Raw genomic sequence first — 11,366 nt, 5'->3', positions numbered from 1 at the left:
ACAGCAAAGGCAACTGAGAGTCCAAGACAGGATTGAGTGATTTCATGAAGGTCACAGGGCTGCTAAGTGGTGGGGCTAGAATTTGCCCTCAGATCTTCTAATTCCAAGTCCACAGCCCCGTGAGTCTCCTTTATCACAATACACTTAGTCATGCATGGGGCTTTCACTCTTCTCAAAGTACGTCCATATAGAGGACTCTACATGAATAACTGAGCTGAGCAGGGTTAGGTTTTGAGTCCTCAGTTGAAAACTTAGGAAACCAAAACTCTTTTAAATTCTCCTTTGAATTAGCTTTTAACACCTTACTGGTTCCTTCACTAATTAGTGAGTTATGACCACACAGTCATAACCCTTGCGAATAAGAAGCTATAAGAAGGAAGGCTGTAAAGCTGGGTATGGGGGCAGAGAGCAGAAAGAACAGGATGTTGGGACTTAGTCTGTAGCTTTTACAAGCTATGACTCTGGGCAAGGTACTTAAACATTAAGGTTTGCTTGTTTGTTTGTCTTTTAAATGGAGTCTTGCTATGTTGTCCAGGTTGACCTCAAACTTCTGGGCTCAAGGAGTCCTCTTGCCTTAGCTTCTTGAGTAGCTGGGAGTATAGGCATGAGCCACTGCACCTGGTTTAAATTTTAAGTTTTGGCATCTATGTTAAAGGATAATTGTGTCCCCACCCAAATATCTTGACTGTAGTTCCCATAATCCCCACATGTTGTGGGAGGGACCATGTGGAGATAATTGAATCATGGGGACAGTTTCTCCCATCCTCTTCTCATGATAATTAATTAGTTCTCATGAGATCTGATGGTTTTATAAGGAACTTTTCTCCCTTTTGCTCAGCACTTCTCCTTGCTGCTGCCACGTGAAGAAGGACGTGCTTGCTTCCCCTTCCACCATGATTGTAAGTTTCCTGAGGCCTCCCCAGCCATGTGGCACTGTGAGTCAATCAAACTTCTTTCCTTCATAAATTACCCAGTCTCAGCCAGTCCTTTATAGCAGCATGAGAATAGACTAATATGGTAAAGAAGTCACTTTAATACAAATATAAAGATGAATAAGTGTCAAAAAGATTTTATTTAACTCACTAATTAATGAAGGAACCAGTAAGGTGTTAAAAACTAGTCCAAAGGAGAATACAAAAGAGCACACATACACACATATAGGAAATTTGAAATGAATCCATAAATAGTTGCAAAATTGGCCAGTATCCTTAGGGCGATAATCAATTGCATTCCAACAAACAACATTTATTTGCTTCTTTATAGACAAGAACATTTTTATTATCATTAGTTTTCTACAATGTATAGAGTTGTAAAATGGCTCAAAGACAAAAAGGTACAGATAACCCAGAAAAGTCTACTATTCAGGACATCCAGTAATCTTTCTTTTCTCCCTCTTTCTTTTCTTTTTCTTTCTCCTCTTTCTCTTTCTTTCTTTCTTTCTTTCTTTCTTTCTCTTTCTTTTTTCTTCCTTTCTTCCTTCCTCTTTCTTTCTTTCTTTTTTCTTCCTTTCTTCCTTCCTTTCTTTCTTTCCTTCCTTCTTTCTTTCTTTCCTTTCTTTCCTCTCTTTCTTTCTTCTCTCTCTCTCTGTCTCTTTCTTTCTTTCTTTTCTTCTTTCTCATTTCAAAAATCTTCATATCTTTTCTTACAATTTTACAATAGGGGCAATCTGAAGAGCCTGTGAGAGGGTTAAATGAGATAGTATATATTTGTTACCTGGCATGAAGTCATGGGGCAGAGGGAAAGCTTCTTTCTGTCTTTTCTGATGTTTTGCTGAACTGTCTGACAGCAGACAAATAGGAGAAAAAGGCTTAACAATTTATTTACATGTATGTGAACATAGCAGTCCTGAAAATGTGAGATTCAAAGAAGACCCAGATGGTTGAGGCTTCAACACCCTCTTGATAGGGGAGAAAGAAATGGGGGGAATGTAGGTGATTGTGAGGGATGGTAAATGATTTTCAGGGGGAAATGGATGAGCCCAAAGGACAATGGCCTGAGACACACTTCATCTGAGCTCTGGGGGAGGTGGCAGGAAAGTGAGGGGCATGACTTCACTGTGAGCAGAGATTGTCTCATCATGCAGATAAAGACTCCCAGGCAGCCTTTTGGAGGTGCCTTCAGAAGAACAGATGAAAAGCCTGTTTGGGCCTGGTGATAACTTTTAGTTTCTCCTCCAGTGGTTAATCTTTCCTGGTTATTTGATGAGATTCCTGGGGAGGGGATCTTAAGACAATTGCATTTCTTCTGGAAAGAAGTTTCCTTAGTCAGATAAGAAATTTTCAGAAACAGCCTCCCTCTGCACTGGGGTTGTGGGAAGAGAAACAAGAGAAGGTTAGAAACTTAGGCAGCTATTAAGGCCTTCCTATTTTTCTTACTGCAAAGTGCTCAGTGTGCCAAAAAGTCACGCTTTGTGGTATTGTTCTCTGTGCCCCAACAAAGTTTATATCCTGGAGACTTCCCTTCCCTTCCCTAACTAGTCCAGAGTTCTTCCCTTCTGGATGAGCTTCCCTGATTTCCCAAGTCCACGACCTTTCTTCTCCCTGGAGTATGGTACAGAGGAAAGGGGTTGGGCCTTGATGTCACCCAGAGCCAAGGGCTGGTCTTGGCTCCGCCACAACCTTGGGCAAGTCATTTTTCTGCTGTGGGCTTCAGTTTACTAGCAGTAAAAATGAGTAGCTGGACTAGATGACTTTGAAATTATCTTTAGCTTGATAAATCTTAACCTCACGTTGACTTATATCACACAACCACAAGTACAGATTTTCTGAGACTGATTGATGGCATAGTTGAACAAACATGAATCTTGAAGCCAGGCAGATGAATGTTCAAATCCCAGCTCAGTGCCTTACTATCTGTGTGACCTTGTATAATCTCTGAGTCGCTACTGACTATTTGTCAGATGAGATTATAAACAGAGGTCCCAAAAAATTATCCTGAGGATGAAGTTGGATGATATATGTTACATGCCTAATGTAAGTTTAATGCTCAGTCAGTGTTGGTTTCCATTCTCCACTTTGCTATACCCACTGGGTGCTCCCCTGGGTCACTGGGTCAGATACTCCTTGCCCCTGTTGCTTTGCTTTCCCTGTTGAGGCAATTGGTGAGTGAACAAACCCTTGCTGAGCTTGGCTGTGGCCATGCATTGAGAGGGCAATAGCACTCAATTGTACTTAAGTAGTTTTAGCCTTGCCGTGGAGCTAAGTTGAGGACATGGCATGGACAGGGGTCTGGCTGGCATCTGAAGGCCACAGATGCTGCTAAATATCCTCCAGTTTACAAGAAAGGGCCACAACAAAGGATTATTCGGACCCTGGTGTCAATAGTGCCTGTTGAGAAACACAGGGGATATTCATGGGGCACTGATAACGTCTGCTACAAAAACCAGGACCCAAAGTGGGTATATTAATCCGTTTTCACACTGCTGATAAAGACATACCTGAGACTGGGTAATTTGTAGAGAAAAAGGGGTTTAATAAACTCCCAGTTCCACGTGGCTGGGGAGGCCTCACAATCATGGCGGAAGGCAAAAGGCGTGTCTTACATGGCAGCAGATGAGAGAAAATGAGAGCAAAGTGAAAGGCATTTCCCCTTATAAAACCATCAAATCTCATGTGACTTATTCGCTACCACGAGAACAATATGTGGGAACGACCTCCGTGATTCAATTATCTCTACCGGGTCCCTCCCGCAACATGTAGGAATTAGGGGAGCTACAATTCAAGGTGAGATTTGGGTGAGGACACAGCTAAACTATATCAGTGGGTGAAGTGACTCTGTCTGGGTCACACCAAGAGTTAACAACAGCTGGAAAAGAGAAGCTGGACTCATCAACTAGGGCTCTTTCTGCCACCATGCCCCTCATACCTCATCACCCAGGTTGTCAAGTCTCAAAATTATCCTTGCCCATCCTCCTTGACATGGTTTAATAAGCAGAAGTGAACATGTCATGAAAAATGCCAAATGGTTTCAATCTACTTTTTTTTTTTTTGGTGATAGAGTCTTGCTCTGTCACCCCAGGCTGGAGTGCTATGGCATGATCATGCTTCATTGCAGCCTCAAACTTGTGGGCTCAAGTGATCCTCCTGCCTCAGACTCCCAAAGCGCTAGGATTACAGGTGTGAGCCACTGTGCCTAGCTCAAATCTGTGAAACTTTGAGCCCTTTGTTGACAGAGAGACTTAGCCCTTTCCTCGGACCTGAAATTATGGAAACATTCCCACGCAAGAATTAATGTAAGAAAAAATTAAATGTCATATAAGAAAAGGCAAGCAACAGTGAGCTAGGAATAAAACACTTTTGGATGTTCATTATGCTGGATTCCCAAACAGTTAAAGTAGTTCATGCATTTCCCTTTGGCCTGTGGATCCATCTCAGTGGAGATCGGGGATATCATGCATGGCCTGTTATACATTACAGCCTAAATGCCTGGGTGAGGCCAGTGGAATCCTGCTCTCCAGGTGAGGGCTTGATTCCTGGCCAGCAGAGTCGAGGAAGCCAACAGATGACTATGTCCACAATTTGAGCTGTGGGGGGCTCTCTCTCACACTCTCACACGTGCATGCATATGTGGAGCCCCAAAACAAGTGGTTCCATGCAAGTGAAAGGAATTTATTCTATTAATTCCTGTAAATTATTTAATTAATTCTGTAAGTATATTCTGTAATGGGTGGGTAGGTGAAAAATCATAGCATCCTGTCTCTGCATGGGGAGTTTCATTTGAAATGTTGCAACCAGTTGGCATGGCCCAGGGAGAGAGTGGGCAGAGAGGGAAGTAGAATGGTTTGGGGCACTACCTGTGAGCAGCATTTGTGCAACAGACGTCTGAAGGGGACGCTTCCTCTCCTTGTAGCCAGCAGTGAGCTCAGAGCTCAGGGAGCATCACGAAAACCCAGGCTGGGCGGCAATTCCGTGGAATGAGATCAGCTCCACCCTCAGTTTCCCTGTCTGTGAAATGGGGGCTAACACCATCTTTCACGTATCTTTTCTTCCTTCCATTAATAATGATTCCCTAAGGTCCTGATGTGTGCCAGACTCTGATGGAGGCCCTGGGACTGTAACTGAGGAAGAGAGAGAAGGGAGGATGTGGAAGAGGCCCTGGAAAGCAAGACCTTGGAAAGGGTCTGCAGGTTGGGCAAGAGTTCGTTGGGAATATTGTTCCGTTTTGACAAGCCCTGGGGCCAGGCTTTGTCTGTGAATTCATGGCCTTCCCCACCGGCACACAACACCCATGACCTGCCCTCCCCTTTCTTGGCCACATGCCCCCTTCTACCAGGCAGTGACCAAAGCTGAGCTTGCCCCCAAGGTTGCCATGGGATACCATGTCCTCCAGGATCTGAGGCATCCTTCACCCCTCCCAGACGCCTCTTTTCCATTATCTGCTCAGTCCCTGTCTCCCCCTCATGGCTGCTGATATTTCAACTGCTTTATTATTGGTTCATTTTCCCATGGCTTTGCCTTGGCTCAAAAGCTAAACTGTACCGCGCATGTCCATTAGGATAGCTATTATCAAAATAACGGAAGATAAATGTTGATGAGGATGTGGAGAAATTGGAACGCTTGTGCATTGCCAATAGGAATGTGAAATGGTATGGCTGCTGTGGAGAACAGGATGTTGGTTCCTCAAGAAATTAAACATGGAATTTCCATACAATCCAGCAACTCCACTTCTTAGTATATATACAAAAGAATGGAAAGCAGGGACTCAAACAGGTATATGTACACCCATGTTCATAGCAGCATTATTCACAGCAGTCAAAAGACAGAAGCAACCCGTGTCCATAGATGGATTAATGAACAAGATGTGGCATATCCATACAGTGGATTATTATTCAGCCTTAAAAAAGAGGAAATTCTGACACAGGCTGCAACACGAGTGAACCTTGAGGGCATTACACTAAGTGAAATGAGCCAAACACAGAGGATAAATATGGTATGGTTCCACTCATATTAGGTCCATAAAGTAGTCAAACTCAGAGCAGAAAGTAGGATGGTAGTGGTTGCCAGAGGATGGGGAAAGAGGGGATGGGGAGTTTGTGCTTAATGGGTACTGAGTTTCAGTTTGGGATGATGAAAAAGTTCTGGAGATGTATGGTGGTGACGGTTGCACAATAATGTGAATATGCTTAATGTCAATGAAATGTACACTTAAAAATGATTATGATGATGCATCAGATGTATTTTTTACTACAATTAAAAAAAAATGAAAGGGAAAAAAGGCATTAAGTTCCTCGTGGACAGAGCCTATACTTCCTACGTCTTTGGTTTCTGTTCGGTGATATCAACAAAGGCAATGCCTGTGTGAAGAGAAGGGGAGGGAGGGAGGAAGGAAGGGATAGGATCAGAGATGGGGGCTGTGGGGTCCTTATGTTCTCTGCCCCCAAGGTGCTCACCTCCCATAGGCCCTTCTTCCAGATCCGCAACCCTGGTTCCATCCTCTACAGACCTGAAGCAGGCACTGTAGCCACCCACCGAGGCCTCCACATGCCCTACTGGGCCTTCCTTGTTCCATCCCTGCTGACTCGGAAGGCCACATCCCCTGTGTCCCACTGTGCTCAAATCACACTCAATCACCTTCTGTTCCCAGTTGTGTCACATTCTCACCACCCACCTGTGACTTCACACAGGCCTTATCTTTTATCTGGAAAGTCTTACCTCACCTGTTGCCTGGGAAAGTCTACCCAGGCTTGGAGTGTCAGTTCACACCCCACCTGATCTGTGAGACCTTCCTGGATCTCCTGCAGAGCTCATGCCCAGTCCTCTGCTCCTAGCCCATCCTAGCACCTACCACCAGGATCTGTAGGTGCCAGCATCTCCCGCTAGAGGGCGGGATGGTGGAGCAGTCACAGCAGATCAGACCCGTCCCCATCCTCGATCTTTCTTCCTTTCTTGCAGAGCCTGACCAGCCTGTTCAGCTGGTCCCCTTCTGCCTGGCCACAGGAGTGACCACAGCCCCAGCCCCAGGGAGATGGATCCTGATTCGTCTAAGCTGATCACAGTTTCTCATTCCCCTTGCTAGGGATTGACTGAGGAGAGGGCATGAGATCCGATTCTGGCTGGTGAAATGTGAGGGGAAATTTGCTAGGATAACTTGCAGGAGTGTTTCTTTTGTGCTTAAAAAGACATGGGGCAAGAGGAAAGAGGTAATATTCTGCCTCTGGACCTGTTCAACGTTGGTCCATTGGGATTGCTGCAGCCACCATGTGACCATGAGGTGTGATGTCACCAGCATATTGGGGAGGGCAGAACCAGGCAGGGGTCAGAAGCCATATCAGTTATGTTAACAAGGAGAATTTATTATGAATCACGTTAACTAGGGACAAAGCATGTCAACTAGGTAACTAGCTGGGTGAAAAGGGAGGTAGCAACTGCAAGAAGCAGATGTTACTTGTAGGGCTGGGAGAAACAAGAAAAGGGTGGGAGTCACTAACACTTACTTAGAGAAGGAGACCTCTGAGAAGGAGGTGCTGCACGGTTGGTGTGGGTGTCCCTGAGCTTAGAGGATGAGCCCAGCAGGGCAGACCCAGACTCTGAGGCAGTGTGCAATGAGGCTGTGTGTTGAAAAAGCAGCAGATTAGATTTAGCCTTCTATCAGGAGGAATTGCCTCTGCCGAGGCGAAGAAGCATTGCTGGAGCAATGCTGACAGGAAGAGTAAAACCCTTAGGAAGGCACAGGAAGTCCTTCTCCCTCCTCCAGCCGTGCTGGAGGGATCCAGCTCCCCATATTGCCAGGATTTAACATGGAGCAGCTGGCAAAGCAAAAATGTGGTTTGTAGAGTCCCGGTCCTTGTGTCACAAAGCAGTGTAGAAGGGTGAGTTTGAAACTGAGATAACAGCCCAGTAACTGACACAGATGGAGAGTGCCTGAATCATGGAAGTCATCACTAAGCATTGAACTAAAAACGCATGGAGCTGCCTGACTTTGGTTTCTTGGCATGGGAGAAAGTAGATATCTCCCTGTGTGAGCTGCTTGTTCCTGGTCTGCTTTTCTGTTATGAATCAGCCTCTGTACTGACACAGCCTTATCGTATTCAGCTCTTGTCCCCCACAGTGTCATGCACAGGGCTGCTACATTGGCCAACATTAATCAGATTGAACTGAAGCCCCCCTCACAGCTAGTGTGGTCTTGAGGGACTGGGACCCTGGCTCAGATTCCTGGGCATAAGTATCTGTTCCCTCCCTCAGCATACTAATTCAGGCCAGTTTTCACCTCTCCTATCCTCCGTTTCTTCATCTACAATGTAAGGGTATCAAAACCAGTTATCTGGGCCAGAGACACAGTGACTCACGCCTGTAATTCCAGCACCTTGGGAGGTTGAGGCAGAAGGATCGCTTGAGTCCAGGATTTCAAGACCACCCTGGGCGAAACAGGGAGACCTCGTCTCTACAAAAAATAAAAATAAAAAAATTAGTTGGGCATGGTGGCATGTGCCTGTAGTTCCAGCTTCTCAGGAGGCCAAGGCAGGAGAATCCCTTGAGCCCAGGAGTTTGAGGCTGCAGTGAGCCGAGATCATGCCACTGCACTCCAGCCCGAGTAGAGTGAGACCCTGTCTTGAAAAACAAACAAACAAACAAAAAACCAGTTGTCTCTTTGGGTTGTGCTGATGCTAGGCCTGCTTCACACACAGTAAGCATTCTTTTAGCTACCGTTATTGGCCATCAACTTGCATGCTGCTTTTCCGACAAACAGGTTTTGAATGCTCCACCCAAAAACCCCAGCTGCACCCTGTGCCTCACAGAGAGAGCCAGGCTCTGCACCTTACCTGCCTGGGCTCAAGCCACCAGCTCGATAACCTGCTTAGTACCTACTCCCAGGCCCCACAGCTCCTCCCTGTTTCTCTGGGTTGGTCGTTCTTGATGTCTTCGGGTTGCCTGAGTGATTTCCTGTTGCTACGGCTTTGTAGCCTCATGCTGTGCGTGCTACGGGTGCCATGTCCTGCCGCCAGCTGGACTTCCTTTCCTTAAAGCTGGCTCTAGTTCTGCTTCTGCATTCTCTCCCTTTTCAACAGTTTTGTTCCTCTTTCTGCTCCTTGAGCCTTTCCATGGCCTTAATGAGATGGCCAGGGATGCTCATTTCTCTGGGGCTACTCTGTAGCAGACATTCTTTTCCTGTGGTTGCTGTAACCTGATGGCTTAAAACAACACAAATGTACTGTCTCACGGTTCTGGAGGCCAGAAGTCTGGCATCAAGGTATCAGCAGGGCCGTGCTCCCTCTGAAGGCTCTAGGGAAGAATGTTTCCTTGCCTGTGCCAGCGTCTGGTGGCCTCGGGAAAGTTCCTTGGCTTGTGGCAGCATCACTTCAATCTCTGCCTCCATCTTCTCTCTGTGTCTCTGGGTGTCCTTTCTGTCTCCGATGAGGACACTCTCATTGGACTTAGGGCCCACTCTCATCCAGTATGATCACACCTCAATTCTTACCTGCATTGTACCTGCAAAGACCTTGTGTCTAAATAAGGTCACATTCTGAGGTCCTGAGTGGACATACATTTTCGGCAAACACTGTTAACACATAACACGTGGCAAGTTGGAGAACAGGACCCTGCCTCCCAAGAGACTCCTTGATGATCCACAAAGACAAGCTGAAGACAAAGCAGTGGCTGTCCCCATTCGGACTCAGGGTAGCCACTGTCACCTCTGAGGCAACCCCAACATTTCAGCCCCTGTGACCACCCAGCCCCTGTTGGGCCCCCTCAGGAGGTTACTTTGCCCCATCCCTTGTGTCTCACCTACATGTTATTGGCAAGGGCCCACTGTCAAAGCACACACTGTAAGAGAACCACTGCAGTTTGGGGACTGGTGGTAGAGTGAAGGAAATAGGAAGAGAATTAAACAAATAAAGGCAAAACCTTCACCATCCACAAAACAATATGCAAAAACCAGGGCATTCCTCCGGACCATCAATAAATAATCCAGACCACAAAAATAATATATTAGACAACTGGTGTAATGGTAGCATGTGAAAGACTGTGGAACTCTCTAAAATTAATTTTCTTCATTTTGGTTTATTAAAATTGCACTCATCTATCTACCCTGTTAAATATTTTATTTTTTCATATTAATGGCTGCAATTTCAGCTTGTGCCTGTTTCTGTCATTAACACTGTACAAACTTAATATCATTAGTAGTTTTTCCCTTAATTATGTGACTAGAGAAGAAAAACATCAAAGTTTCCGTGAAATTGGAATAGTATATCTAAATTGCCTCATGTTTATTTTAACATTAAGAGTAAATGAAGCTAATGGGCTTTTATATTATTAAAAGCACTCATTTGTGTCCTGCCTGTTCTAATATATAACAAAGCTTTAAAAGATGTTAAATAATTAGTTATTTAATAGGGATGGGTGGAATAGATCAAAAGAAAGGAACAGTTGAGAGTAACCAACGTACACCGTTGAGGGATCTGTCCCTTTTAGAGCTTGCAGACGGGATTCCCTCTCCCCATGTCCCTTGACCCACTGTTAATGTGTTAGCTCTAATTTATAATGACCCTGGAGTGTTAAAGCAACAAAATCTATTGCTGTAGCCCCGCGGAGGACACACATGTGTGGGGGGCAATAATGTTTGCAATTATTTCTGGGCAACATCCATTCATAATTCAATACCTGCTCACGGCCGGTGGTTGCTGGAGCAGCTCAGGCCTGTGCTGGGCTGGGGCTTCGGAGGCCCTCTGTGGGAGGGAGCAGGGCTAAACCGACCTCCCTGACTCGCGGTCTCCTTGCCGAGTGGCTGAGGTCTCTTGGGAGGATGCCAGTGAATAGAGGTATTTGTCTGAGTTAGGATTGCAGTGAGACCTGGGAAAGGACTGTGGCTGCTGGCTCTCGAAGAGGTACTAGATTATTGTCACTCTTCTCCTGAAAAACCTGTCCTGACTCCTCATGGCCTGCCCTGCCAAGGCCAAGCTCCTTCCTGGGCATTTGAGGGCCTCCTTATTCAGTGTGAGCTGCTACTTTTCCTGACATTTGTTTTCTGTTCCATACAGCTGGTTCCCTCGCTGTGTCTAGCGCATGCCGAGTTGTCCTGCCTCCTTACCGCTGCTCAGGCTGTTGTCTTTCCCTGAAATTGCCTTTGCTCTTTCTTCTGTCCATCGAAGCAGGCATTCTTTATGAATCAAATTCCAGATCCTCCAGTAGGCCTCTCCTGGTCCCTCTGTGTCCTAAATTCCCAGAGTAGTGCTTCCCAAACTTGAGCATGCATCAGAGTCTCTGAGAGGGCATGTTATGACACGGTCCCAGAGTGGTAGATTCAGAGGTCTTGGGGGAGGCCTGAAAATTTGCATATCTCACCAGTTCCCAGGTGATGCTGATCTGGGGACCCCCCTTCAGAACCCCTAGAGCATATCCAGTTGCCCCAGATCGTTAGGCACTGTGCTT

This window comes from Macaca fascicularis, chromosome 7 (assembly GCF_037993035.2).
Source record: "Macaca fascicularis isolate 582-1 chromosome 7, T2T-MFA8v1.1".
Classification (NCBI taxonomy): Eukaryota; Metazoa; Chordata; class Mammalia; order Primates; family Cercopithecidae; genus Macaca; species Macaca fascicularis.
This window is presented reverse-complemented; position numbering follows the sequence as displayed.